The 14135-nt window shown below is 35.8% G+C and overlaps 1 protein-coding gene across 3 annotated transcripts in view; it reads right to left on the bottom strand.

Moving 5' to 3' along the window:
- VPS41 (VPS41 subunit of HOPS complex) overlaps positions 1-14135 on the bottom strand; it is a 169907-nt gene that overhangs the window by 98795 nt on the left and 56977 nt on the right. The window lies entirely within an intron of this gene.

Raw genomic sequence — 14135 nt, 5'->3', positions numbered from 1 at the left:
TCAGTCAGTGGGCTGAAACTTAAATTGAAAAATTGACAGCATTTTAAAAGTAACAGAAACTGCATTCTAGGACAATTAATTTCAAGAAGAAAGTTTTCAAGCTACTTTTCTACTTGTAAGCACCACAAGTAACATTTCTATTTCCTTCTCCAGAAAAATGATTTATTATGTTGATCAATTTATATTTGAGAAATTTATATTCTGAATTACAGTATAAAGATTTAAGAGGAGAAAAAGTTAAATTATTACTGTTTTTTAGCTGTTAAATATAAACATTTTAATAGGCAAAATCATCTATAAAACTTTGGTATTGGAATGCACTCCAATGACAGAAATCCTGATTAATGGAAACAGGTAAATATTACAAGTCACTTCTTCTTGGACATCATTCAAAAAAGCAGAATATTCACAAAAACAGTTACAGTTAGTCATCATCAGTAAACACAAATTATGAACCGGCCATGATGCTCATATCAAATTTATTAAATAAAGAAGATCCAAACAGGTGCAACTATTTTATAAGGCTCACAATGGCTGATATAGGATAATATGTGTTGCCAAACATACAAAAGCCATCAGAGTAAGAGAAGAGAGAGTCAAACGAACAGGAGCAAGAGAGCAGTTTGGTCTAGTGATTAAGTACCAGGCTAGACATGTGGAGACTGTAAGTTCTAGTTCTGCTTTAGTGATATAAGCCAGCTAGGTGAATCTGAGATATGCTCTCTCAGCCCAGCCCAGAATGGTTGTTGTTGTTAGGAAAAGAAGCGGAGGAAGAAGAATTTGCTGTTTGCTGCTTTGTTTTTAAAAATAATTAAAAGATGAGATAAGTAAATAAAAAAGTGGGAAATATGAACAAGGGGATAAGAGTTTTTCCATTAGAAGATTCTGATGTTTTTCCCCCACTCCATTATTTGCTACATGATTATCTAATATTTGCAACATTTGGATGTCAAGTTTGGATGTCAAGAGAGATTGAAGTCTAAATGTTTACGTGAAAGAAAAATCCAGATTTTCTAACAAATTTGCACCATTTTTATAATTCATCTCTATACTGAAAAAGGTTTGTGTTTTGGTAGAATTTTTTTATAAGAGTAATTGCAGTTGAGCAACTGTATATATTTCTGAAATTAATAAAGAAAATGTGATTCAAGTTAAAAGATGGAGATATAGGACAATTAGATCTAGTTTAAGCACCAGGTTCCAATGTATCAATAGTGGAAAATATATTTTTGTACTCTTAGTTGTCCAGCATGATGTAGAGATGCACAAAATTTTATTTCAACATTTTAAAGGCCATTCATTTCAGACAGCAATTTGAAGCTAGAAGTAACTACAACTATAAAGTGTACACAATTTAAAGTAAATCTCCCAATACTTGAACAGACATTGCTGTGGTATTTACTCTTACTTCACTTAAATGGGACTTCTCAGTATTTACTGACTGACATTTTATAGCTTACAAAGCAATCTGCCTTTCTTTTCTGGTCCTCTTCATCTACCAATGCAATACCAAACAGCTGACTACTCTGTTTCTAAAAAAGGACTGTGCTGCAAACAGCATCCTGACAATTTAATAATTTGTCAAAGTGATCTAAACAGTTATTATGAAGCACATATTTTGGGATTCAGAGGTAAAGGTCACCTACTTACTCACAAAGCAAATAAAAATTGGATTTGTTGACACTAAAAATCAGGGTAATTAAAAAAAATATAGTACTTAGCAAGCATTAACTGGAAAAATAGAAATCCTACTCTATTCCTGAAATATCAGCAACTATTCAAAATATTTCTGCTTCACTTATGTTCTAGGCTTAATGATCTAAAGCAGGGCTTTTCAACCTTTTCACCCATTGTATCACTTTTAGGATATGGCAATATCCAAGTACCACCAGTCGCCTAGCAAGGTGTCAAAAACTTGATGACCAAAAAAAAAAAGAAAGAAAAAAGAAAAGAAAAAAGTGATAAAGTACAGATAATCCTCGACTTACAACAGTTCGCTTAGTGACTGTTCAAAGTTACAATGGCACTGAAAAAGTGCCCAAGCCACAGCCGAGCAAGACGCCTGCCTGCCCACCCGGCGGCGCTCTTCCTCCTGTCCAAAATTTTCATTGTTGTGAGCATTTTTGTTGAGCATTGGCAGCAGGGGTGGGGGGGGTGTTTGGTATTTATTCCCCCCGTCTGCTGGGTGGTTGCAGCAGGTTTCGGTCACATGACCCTGGGACACTGTGACCGTCATAAATATGAATCAGTTTCCAAGCATCTGAATGTAAATCACAAGACCCTGGAGATGCTGCAACATTCCAGCTGATCAGCATTTCTTCTGGGCTCAGCAGAAGCGCGGATCAGTACTACTTTCCAGCTGATGGGTGCTTCTTCAGGGCTCAGCAGAAGCACCAGGATCAGCGCCAAGCTCCAGCTGGAGCATGCCGCTGATCCTGGCGCTTCCACTGAGCCCTGACTGCCCCAAAGAAGCATCGATCAGCTTGAAAGCGGCACTGATCCTGGCGCTTCCACTGATCCCTGACAGCCCTGCAACTCCAGCCATCTCTTGCTCAGGCTTTTGCGGTTCAGCCCATTCCCCTCCCCCACTACCACTTTTCTAAGATGGTCGCGTACCACTTGCCAGGTGCTAATGTACCACAAGTGGTACCCGTACCACTGGTTGAAAAGCCCTGATCTAAACTAGAAGTGATTCTTTAATTTCATATAGTAGAAATTATCACTCTGCCTTTTGCCTAAGATTAATTGGCATGTATTTGTGTGTACATATAAAAAATGCCATATATAATGTGAATTCTTCATACATTTATCAAATCCAATCCATCCTGTAGTTCTACAAGGCCATGAGACATATCATCATGTAGATCCAGGTACACTAGAGTGATGTACCATTTCCATGTTGTTGGCAAGAAAATTGTGCAGATATGTCAAAAAAATAATTAGGAGACATGCTCAACTGAAAGCAACTTTATATTTACATTAGATTGTCAGAACTACAAACCTTTGTCCTTTGTCATTCCAGAGACATCTCCCTCTGGCAATAATTAGTAACAAATTATACTAAAGTTTACTTTAAAACATCTTTCAGAAAAAAGAATCTTAAAACAGTGAAGGGATAAAAAGCATCAACAAAATGGAAAAATGCACTTCTTCAATTAATATATTATTTATTTCTTAGTCATGAAAAAGAATGATCATATTCATTAAAAACTGACAGTGGCAAACTATCAAGGAAATTTCAGCTGCCTTTCAACAAAATGTAGCCATATATTCTTCAATACTCATGTTCTGCTCTAAATTATAAAAATGTTATTTTAAGATAAGATATATATTTACCCAAAAGTTTAAGGTATTTAAAAATCAGCAATCAATAGACTATTTCAAAATTGATGTGTTTTAGTTCTTTTTTTCCATTTTCAAAATTTTAACTATTTAGATTGTTTTAATTTCCAAGGCGCCTGAAGACAGGACAAGAAGCAACGGGGGAAACTAATCAAAGAGAGAAGCAACCTAGAACTAAGAAAAAACTTCCTGACAATTAGAACAATTAACCAGTGGAACAACCTGCCTCCAGAAGCGGTGAATGCTCCAACACTGGAAGTTTTTAAGAAGAAACTAGATAGCCATTTGTCCGAAATGGTATAGGGTTTCCTGCCTGAGCAGGGGATTGGACTAGATGACCTCTAAGGTCCCTTCCAACTTTATCATTATTATTATACAGTAGTTACGTACAAAATTCATTTAAGTCACAAAGTTAAAAATATGCTATCTCTTTAAGAGTTAACTGAAGATTTTCTATTTCAGCTTTTCCACCTTCATTTAGCAAGTCTGTTATTTTTAAGATGAGACCATCTTTTAAAGGTAGAAGGTTATTGCCTACAGTAGCACTATTTGTCTTTTTCTTTATGCCACAAAATTCCAACAGTCTTCTTTGGCTGGGAGCACCCTGTTATTTACAATGTATTATTATTGTAAAGTTACTATCTTTTGCCAAATGTTCCATTCAATCCTTACTATACTTAATAATATTGTGAAAAGAGCAAGAATGGTTAAGTCAGTCAGCCCTTAGCCATTGGTCAAAAGAAGAGCATACTTGTATTGTATTATACCAAGACCTCTTGATAACATAAAAGAACCCCATAGTGGCTTCTGGTGGGGATGCTGCACTGATGGCAGCTTTCTTTGGGCTGCCAGCCCTGTGAATGTGTAAATGTGCTTGGAGACAGTGAAAATCAACTGTCCTGCGGCTTGGAAATCTCCTCTCGGGAGAAGAGGGGGGGAAGAGTTTACCTCAGGTAGAGGTAGAGCTCCCCTAGACCTCCTTAATTATTTGGAGGTCAAAGGGTGTGAGCTCCCTCGAAGCCAGAGGTTTTCTCCGCACTCCAGGACGCCTTTGCTCCAAGCTTCAGGAGCAAAGCAAGACACCGAATCACATCTGCATTTTAAAGGGACTTGTGAGTAATTTAAAAGAAGATGGAGCTGACCAGGAGAAGTTAAAATTGTGAATGCTTGAAGCACCGGAATGTTGTTTCTTTGTTTGAAAGGACAGTGTTAAGAAAGAACTACATTTGGAAACAAAGTTTAAACAATGTATTAGACTTTGGTTATTTATTTAAAAAGCAAGAATTTTTACAGAATATTTTTTTTCTTTTTTTTTTCCTTCCTTTTTTGGGATCTCACTTTTTACTTTCTTACTTTGTAACTGTTGTTTTTACAAGAAGTGGACTTATACAATGAACAACGAAATGAGATGAATTGTTTAATTACTTCTGAGGAAATTATTTTGGCAATTAAACAGTTAAAACTGGGTAAGGCTTCTGGTACAGATGGATTAACAGCAATTTATTATAAAATATTATCTGAAGAGATGATAGAACCATTAAAGGAACTTAATAGTATCCAGATTGGAGGAGAAGTGCCTCCGTCTTAGAGAAGGGCTTTTATATCGCTGATTCCAAAGGAGGATCAAGACCTTACTCAGCCTAAGAATTATAGACCTATATCGCTTTTGAATACAGACTATAAGATTTTCTCGAAAATATTGGCAAATAGATTAATGCAAGTTTTGAAGCAAATGATTCATAGTGATCAGTCTGGATTTATAACTGGAAGATATATGAAATATAATGTAAGACAAATTGTTAATTTAATTGAGTATTTGGATAAGAACAATCAAATCCCTGCTGCATTGATATTTTTGGATGCTGAAAAAGCTTTTGATCAGTTGAATTGGCAATTTTTATTGAAAGTTGTTGATAAAATGAATTTTGGGGATAAATTTTTATATTCTCTTAGGGCTATATACCAACAACAATCGGCACAAATCATAATTAATGGGGGATTAACAGAGGCATTTAAAATTGAAAAGGGTACAAAACAGGGATGTCCATTGTCGCCATTGTTGTTTGTTTTAACAATGGAGATTTTACTGATTAAAATTTGTGAATCAACTATAATAAAGGGAATAAAAATAAAAAAAGAATGATTATAGGTTAAGAGCTTTTGTGGATGACTTGGTTGTGACACTATCTCAACCGATTCAATCGGTTATAGACTTGATGGAAATTATAACTCAGTATGGGAAAGTTTCTGGTTTTAAGGTAAATAATAATAAGACTAAAATATTATCTAAAATATGATTATGAAGGAAAAGGAAATGTTAGTTAAATTGACAGGTTTTGAAATAGTGAAAAAGGTTAAATATCTGGGAGTATATATTACAGCCTCTAATGTAAAATTGTACAAAAATAATTATGAGATATTATGGTTAAAAGTACAAAAGGACTTAAACAATTGGAAAAAATTACAATTATCTTTGTTGGGGAAAATTGCAGCTATTAAAATGAATGTTCTACCTAAGTTTCTTTTCTGTTTCAAATGATATCTATTTTGAAAAAAGATGCCAATTTGGATGAATGGCAGAAGGGTATTAATAAATTTATTTGGGTGGGGAAAAAACCAAGAATTAAATTTAAGATTTTACAAGACGCACGGGAAAGAGGACGACTTAAGGCACCTAATTTGAAATTATACTATGATGCAGTGGTTTTAACACTGGTTAGTGATTGGCTTAATTTAATAAATAAAAGTATACTTCACCTTGAGGAATGGGATTTATTATATGGGTGGCATGCATACTTAATTTATAACAAAAAGTTGACCAGGCTTTTAAATCTCATATTTTAAGAAGTGCTTTATTGCGTGTCTGGAAGAAGTATAGGTTAAAGTATAAAATACCAATCTGGGGGATTCCTGGACACGTGATAGAGGGGGTATCTATGGGTGTGAATTTGGATAGGATTTTTTATAAGGAACTACTTAGATTGGTAGGGAATGATTGGCAATTAAAAACGTTAGTTGAGTTAAAGCAAGAAAATATTGTACAGTCTTGGTTTCAGTATAATCAATTGTTGGTTAGGTGGAAGTTAGATCAAAAGGTTGGTATTACTTTAATGGATGAGAATTTGGTAAAACAGATTAAAGATCAAAATCGAGCGCATATAAAGAGAATTTATAATGCTTTAATAGAATTGGATTCGGAAATGGATTTAGTTAAAGATTGTATGGTAAAATGGGCCCAAAATATTCAAGAACCGATTCCATTGGATATATGGGAGGTAATTTGGGTTAGAAATGTAAAATTTACCCAGGCCCAAAATTTAAGAGAAAATTTTTATAAAATGTTTTATAGATGGTATCTGGATCCTAAAAGGTTGTCTTGTATGTATCCTAATTTACAGCCCAAATGTTGGAGATGTGGTAGCTTGGATGCTACTTATTTTCATATCTGGTGGACTTGTAGAAATATAAAAGCTTTTTGGATTAAGATTTGGTGGAACATTCAAAAAATTTTTAGGAGAAAGATAAAGTTTACTCCACAATTATTTTTATTGGGTGTTATTGTAGATTGTGATGCTAAAGAAATTAATTTGATGTTGAATTTGATAACAGCTGCAAGGTTATTGGTAGGGCAATATTGGAAGAAGGATTGTTTGCCTACTATAGAAGAATGGACGCTTAAAGTGTCAAATTTAGCAGAAATGGAGAAAATTTCTGCTTACTTGAAGGATCATTCACAAGAAAGATACATTTCGGTCTGGAGAAGATGGATAGATTATATTCAGAATAGTAGTAGTAGTAGTAGTAGTAGTAGTAGTAGTAGTAGTAGTAGTAAAGTTGGAAGGGACCTTGGAGGTCATCTAGTCCAACCCCCTGCTCAGGCAGGAAACCCTATACCATTTCGGACAAATGGCTGTCCAGTTTCTTCTTAAAAACTTCCAGTGTTGGAGCATTCACCGCTTCTGGAGGCAGGTTGTTCCACTGGTTAATTGTTCTAACTGTCAGGAAGTTTCTCCTTAGTTCTAGGTTGCTTCTCTCCTTGATTAGTTTCCATCCGTTGCTTCTTGTCCTGCCTTCAGGCGCTTTGGAAAATAGCTTGACTCCCTCTTCTTTGTGGCAGCCCCTGAGATATTGGAACACTGCTATCATGTCCCCCCTCATCCTTCTTTCGTTCTAGACATACCCAATTCTAGCAACCGTTCCTTATATGTTTTAGCCTCCAGTCCCCTAATCATCTTTGTTGCTCTTCTCTGTACTCTTTCTAGAGTCTCAACATCTTTTTTACATCGTGGTGACCAAAACTGGATGCAGTATTCCAAGTGTGGCCTTACCAAGGCATTGTAAAGTGGTATTAATACTTTACGTGATCTTGATTCTATCCCTCTGATAATGCAGCCTAGCACTGTGCTGGCCTTTTTGGCAGCTGCAGCACACTGCTGGCTCATATTTAGGTGATTGTCCACTAGGACTCTGAGGTCCCTCTCACAATTACTACTATTGAGCAAGATACCCCCTATACTATACCTGTACATTTGGTTTTTCTTGCCTAAATGTAGAACCTTACTTTTTCATCATTGAATTTCATTTTGTTAGATAGCGCCCAGTGTTCAAGTCTGTCCAGATCCTTCTGTATCTTAAGCCTGTCTTCTGGAGTGTTGGCTATTCCTGCCAGCTTGGTATCGTCTGCAAATTTGATGAGTTCCCCATCTATCCCCTCATCCAAATCATTGATAAAGATGTTGAAGAGCATCTTGGGGCACCTCACTAACACTTCCCTCCATGTAGATGCGGTTCCATTGAGGACCACACCGCTGAGTACGGCCAGTCAGCCAGCTATGGATCCATCTGGCGATGGTGCTGTCTACCCCATATTTTTCTATCTTGTCAAGTAGTAGGTTGTGATCTACTTTATCAAATGCCTTACTGAAGTCCGAGTAAATTATATCCACAGCATTCCTCTGGTCCACTAATTTTGTCACTTGGTCAAAGAATGCAATAAGATTTGTCTGGCATATCTATTCTTGACAAATCCATGTTGGCTTTTAATAATGACTTTGTTTGCCTCTAGGTGTTCGCTGATTCATTGTTTGATTATCTTTTCCAGGATCTTCCCAGGTATTGAGATCAGGCTGATAGGTCTGTAATTTCCTGGGTCCATTTTTTTTTTCCTTTTTTGTAGATGGGAACTACATCAGCTCTTTTCCAGTCCTCTGGTAGTTCCCCTGTGCTCCAGGATTGCCTTTGTTACTTCATTTCAGACTTCTACCCTAATAATTGGGAATTATGATAATTGAAGTACAACTTGATAGAAGGGTAACAGATTGAGGAAATTTTTTTTCATACATACTAACAATTCCTATTTGAAATTCCTATTTGATAGCTGTGGCCAATGTGATCTTTGCACAACTTTGACCTGTACATCAGTTTTGCACCTTCATAGACTGGGGGACTCTGTTCACAGTCATTCACATTTAACCAGTCTCATGACTATACCACTGCATTATACTGTATATGTCCTTGAAGACCATTCAGTGCAGTAGTGCAGGTTGTTATGAATATTTCTCATTATGGCCTTGTAACATCTGTGCTTTACAAGCTACACTGATCCCAATATGCTTCTAGATGTAATTCAAGGTATTGGTTATTACCTGTAATTCCCTAAATGGCATTAAATGCAAGACTGACTACTTTCTCACACACTTAGTTAGGGAAGGCACATTCTGGGTCCCTTCACCAAAGCATGTCATGGTCACTGCCTTCTGAAACAATCTTTCTGGTGACATATGACATAAGTGTGTTAAACCAGTGCAATGTTCGCATAGCATTACCTTCAGGTGTGTATGTGTGAATAGAGTATGGAGATTCTTCCCCCTCCTCCAGTCACAGAACGTGTTACAACTCTTGTGTGCACGCACACACACACATACACACACCTGCAAACCCACCTCCCATTTGCTTCCTCCCCTAGATAGGCCATCCTCCATAGCTGACTACAAGTCATAGGCCTCCAAAGATGTCAATTCACACTTCATTCTCCAAAATCCTCTGAATCAGCAGCAGAAAGGCAGGTGGGTGGGGTGGGGAAGAGACAAAGATAACATAACATTAGAAAGCTGGAAGGAAGGAGACAGGAGGCCTAGAATGGGTTAGCAAGGTGATTGATCATTAGGAGAGGGAAGGGAAACAAACTTTGTGGAGAAAGCAAAAATCAGTTAGATGCATTTTTCCCAGTGGAGCCCCCACATTACGGAGGTCCTACAGGAGCAAGGGTGGGAGCCGAAGGATTCTAGAGCCGTTTGGCTCCAATCTAAAAGGCCTTTGGGAAGACAATTAAGACCTGGCTCTTTCTCCAGGCCTTGTGATTAGGATAAGAACCCAAATGCTAAATATTTTGGTTCTGATTGCACATTATTGTGTGTTTTATATTATTTTGTATGTATCGATTATAGTTTTTTCTTCATTTTTATTTTGTATACCTATAGAACATGTGCTCTCAACTGATCAAATGTATAAATTCTTAATAGCAATTATTTGAATTGGTGCAATTTATTTCAAAGGCATTCTTCTGTAAGCTGCATTGCAATAATCTATTTTGGTGGTGATCAATATAAAGGTTAATGATGCCAGATCTGTCTTATGTAGAAAGATGGACATTACTAAATCATGAACAGTGAAATAAGATATCCATCACTTATGCTCATTTGAGCATTCATAGACTGGATAGGATTGAGAAGCACTTCAAGCTGTCAATCTACTTGTTCAGGATAAGGGTTTTCCCCAGAATAGGAAAATAACCCTTCAAAAGACAGTCATTAGCAAAAAACAATATGCTCAATCTTGTCTTGATTCAATTTTAGTTTGTTATGCCACATCCAAGCAAAAATCTAGTTCAAAGAGTAACTTTGTATCCATAAACTTCCTAGCTAAAAAAACTTATTAACAATAGATTATTCCTTTTATGCAGATTACCCTAATAAATAAATTAGAATAATTTTGTTAGAAAAGCTACTTCTATATCCATCAGTAGTTAATTTGCTTTCATAATTTAAGTATCTCTAATAATTTGTATATTATAATTTATTTTTTAAATTATCCCAATTATAATATTTGCATCTTTCATGTATACACCTCAATATTTGTGTAAAATGAAAGGGAGAGGAAGAATTGCAAAAAAAAAAAAAAAAAAATGACCAGAGAATTGGGCGTGGAAAATACAAATGAGAAATATACATAACAGAATAACATAATCTATACTGGAAAAAAGCCTTGATGTGAATCAAGAAGAATCATAGCCTAGCAAAGTCATACATGCAAGCAATAATACATGTAGTTCAGAATGCAAATTTGTTTGTATGATCTACCCAAAATCACTCTTATATTCAAGAATCTGCCACCTGGTTGATAGCTGCATGCTCATTTGGACATTCACTAAGAATGGTCACACAGCAAAATCTTGATTCCATACAGCACATAGTTTCACTGCAAACCATTTGTTTACCAAACCATCTGTTTAAATAAGATACAATAGATCAAAGCAAAAGACAAATGATACATATTTCCAGGGTGCAATCTTTAGCACTTAGCCTGCGGCCTGTTTGCTTTAATATATATTCAAAGTCCTCCATGCACAGCTTTGAACAGCCACATCAGTTGAAGGACTTGTATATATCTGCATCCTTTTGCCTGCACAGAGCTATCTCCTTCGCTGTAATAACTGAACAAATCCACCCCCCAAAAAAGTATACATATATGTACACAAATACATAAAATATGTATTTTTGTGTACTGTATATTATACAGTGATGTATATTTCAGAAGGTTAAACATACTCCTTCTGCAACAAAATCATAGAATCTTATGTCATTTAAATATGAGTCCATTTATTATTGCATGAACATTTGTAGATCACAAAACACTTCTTTCTTACAGCTAAACTCCCTGAACTTTGTAATTCACAAATGTTTATTGCCAACCATCCCCAATCTGGGTTTATAGCAGATGGATAGACTAGTCAACATGTCCATAATTAAGAATATTAAATGCTGGCTTCTGGTTTGCGATCGCAGCACCAGCGGATGAGCGGAGAAGGTGCTCTCTCCACCGGTTTTTCTCCGTTGGAAGACCCTGCAAAGGGTCGAAAGTCACTCTGGAGGGACAACCACTGCTGAGGAGGACCCTCGATGACCGCGGAAGGGCGGCAACCCTTCCGTTAGATCTGAGGCAGCTCCTCTGGACTGACAAAGAAAAGATTGGCCATTAACCAAGCTGTTCCTGCCGAAAGCCCAAAGCACTATTAAACATGACAAAAGCAACCAGGAGGAGTTGGGTGAGACCTTACCTTTCCTGCTTCCCATCTATTTTCCTGTAAAAGCCTGTGAATACCTCCTTCCCCCTTCTCAATTCTGTGGCTCCTGCCTACTTTGGAAATATAAAGCTAAGGCAAGAAAAAAAAAATAGAACAACTAGACTAAATGACTAAATATTTGGACTTGTAATTTCTGGATACCTGGGCTCTCAAAAAGTTCTTTATTCTTACATATTGTTTTGTTTGTTTGCTAAGCTGGAAAAAAAAGAGAGGAATATTTCTTTCTTTCTTCTTTGAACCAGATAACAGTTTAACTGTGCATGGCACTAGGGGCATCTTGTGATGAAACTTGGTACAGCAAGTGATTTTTTTGGGGGGGGGGGACTGGGAGACTTCTGAGACTAATATTTGTCCTTGACATTATCAAAAAAGATAAGAACCTGAAATACCTGGGTGGTGAAAATAATTTTCTATAGTGGAGGTGGATTCCTATTGACTTTCATTAAAAATAGCCTCCACTAAAGGACTATTTGCAAATACCACAGAAATGGAGGAACACTACCCACAGTTTAACTTCAAATTTATACTTGAAAAAATCTTAGAGGCTACTGAGCAAATGAATTCCAGACTGAAAGATATACGTACCACCTTAAAGCTACAAATGCAGCCCTGACTCCAACAGATGAACTTACAACCCAAAAAGCAACAGAAGAAGAAGGAATTAATACCAAAGAATGCCAGCTACAATCTACTCAGAACTTTGATATCCAAACTTTGATTGCATCCAAAGAATCTGCAACTTCAACAGCAACAGAAACTGAAGAAAACAACACTAAGATGGAAGATGCTGAAGACTTACATATACAATACACTGAGAATTCAGATAACTCAGACAACCAAAAAAACAACACTGAATACGATCTTTCATCTAAACCAGTGAAATCAGAAGAAGAAGATCAGCCTGAATTCATGACAAATACACTAAACCAACTATGGAGATTTAAACTATTAGGCCAACAATTTAATGACTATGAAGGGACTAGCTTCCTTGATAGGCTGATGATTGGATGGTCTCCCTTGATTCAAATGACATATGCAGGAATGAAGGAGATCCACCTGAGGATTTAAAAGCTATGTTATGGAAGCCTGCTTGGCACAAAAGGAAGGCCAGAGTTAGACTTAAAAAATGGTTTTCTTTAAGTGACCTCTAATGGAAGAGCTTTAAATCGTACTTAATGGGATAAGGAGATTTTAAAATATATCAATTGATGTAATATTCAGGATTTATATTTATAAGGGAAATAAATTAGTTACTAGAATAATAGTTTTGAATTATAACATAGAAGATGGATTCAGAGGATAAAAGTTATTTTATTAATAAGCGATGAATATGATTGTGGAATAAACTAAGAATTTATTTGAATAAATATAAGTGTATTATAGAAATGATAACTATTTTGTAATGAGCTAAGGGAACCGTGGGCTATCCGAAATCTAAATACTATGGACATTAAGCTAACTGGAATACTGTAATTGAAACCAGATAAAAGTTAAAAACAGGATTTGAAGGCATATAAATCAAAAGTCGTCAATAAATGTTTCAAATGATTGAGTTATAACTAGAAATGTATTAATCTGAAATTTGGTATCATAACTAAGGGAAACAGAGAGGAAATTTTTGATGATGTAAACCGACTTATGAATGGAAAAACGCATTATTGACTATGTATTACCCAGCCACCAAGTTGCTTCCTTAATACCTAAAGCTTTGTTAAAATGGAAAATTAATAAATCTTGTTTAAAAAAAGATTAAATACTGAATTGAACTGATAAGCAGAATATTCACACTGAATAAACTTCGCCTACTTGATATAAATTAATTATTTTTAAGATCTTTGCGATAGTAATAGATGTATGCCACATACGGAATGATAAAATATCACGTGTCATGATAATGCATAAACAAAACAGATTGTATACTGTCTATAGATAACTTGCAACGTTTGCATAATGGAATTTTAGCACACATGACATCATGTCTTCTATTGAACCCCTATACCGTGGAAAGGAAAGGAAATGTTAAGCTTGATTTGTCTTTATCCCACATGGGATGCACTTGTAAGTACATCACCCAAAAAACAAATCACAATCAGTTCTGTGATAATAAATATGACTAAACTACGTGCTTGTTACAGCGTACCTACTCAATGGGGAATATTTTACCAACTTTTAGAAACTCAAAACTATTTTCCATTCCATAATATTAGTTTAGTTTAAAATAATAATTTTTCAAAATATGAAGCAGTTGAACAAAAATTACATTCACTGAAACAGAAACCCATATGATATATGTATGGATTTGAAAATACAGCTTGTAAAGGCCTCTCATTAAAGTTACAATCAGGAAACCTGAGATTTCTAAGCAAATATCTTTGTCATAAATCTCCTTATTTGGGCCAAACCCAAACAAGCCCTCCTATAAATTTTAAAA

Source organism: Crotalus tigris, unplaced genomic scaffold, assembly GCF_016545835.1.
Source record: "Crotalus tigris isolate CLP2741 ecotype Arizona unplaced genomic scaffold, ASM1654583v1 scf7180000017666.379230911805:20528666, whole genome shotgun sequence".
Classification (NCBI taxonomy): Eukaryota; Metazoa; Chordata; class Lepidosauria; order Squamata; family Viperidae; genus Crotalus; species Crotalus tigris.
This window is presented reverse-complemented; position numbering and strand designations above follow the sequence as displayed.